Genomic DNA, 821 nt, shown 5'->3' with positions numbered 1-821 from the left:
TCATTTTAATCTGACCACAAGCTTCAAAACCCAGTGCTGACAGCTCCCTCAGCCAATCAGAATCTTCTCTGCCCATTCTCACCAGGACAGAATTCACATTCCTCATTTTTTGTGTCTGTTGTGGCATTTAGTATGAGTAAGCTCACATATTGTCATCCAAATCCCAGAGTGAAGGGAATTTAAGTGACTTACCTTGTGTCACAGAATGAGCTTAAATCCTTTCACTGCTACCTTGATCTTACAGAACTGATTTTAAATGTCTTCATGGTGTTGTCCCTGCATACTTTGGCAAAAGTGTTGCTAAATATAGTCCAGCCAGATCGGGCATATAATTTAACTGAAGGCTGCTGGTTAAACCCAAAACACTGCAAAAAAAAGTTGTTGAACTCTCTGACAAACTATAAACTATTCACTATACCTGGCACTTTTAGAACCATTTTCCCCCATTTATCTTGTACATTTTTCAGTTAATTATATTTTTGTTATCTCTTATGTGAATATGCTTGTATAAGCATATTAACTGTATTTTGTACTATTTTAATGTAGTACAATAGACAAAGAGAGATCATTCAGTGAAATAATTACCAGTATTACGTAATTGAGATTAGGGGTGCCGGTAGACACCATTAACTGGTAGAAATTGGTCAACCGGTAGATTTTGGACTATCGTCTTTACCACGGCTACATGCTCATGTGACATTGCTGTGCTACGTGGTCATGAAAACCTATTGTCTGCACACGTTTTTAAGCATTACGGTTTAAAAACAAGTGATTTTAAACCATTGGAATGCAATCAGCAGTGAAAAAGAACTCAAAGACGG

The sequence above is a fragment of the Sinocyclocheilus grahami genome, unplaced genomic scaffold (assembly GCF_001515645.1).
Source record: "Sinocyclocheilus grahami isolate Dianchi unplaced genomic scaffold, SAMN03320097.WGS_v1.1 scaffold336.1, whole genome shotgun sequence".
In the NCBI taxonomy this organism is placed as follows: Eukaryota; Metazoa; Chordata; class Actinopteri; order Cypriniformes; family Cyprinidae; genus Sinocyclocheilus; species Sinocyclocheilus grahami.
Note: the sequence above shows the minus strand (reverse complement) of the source record.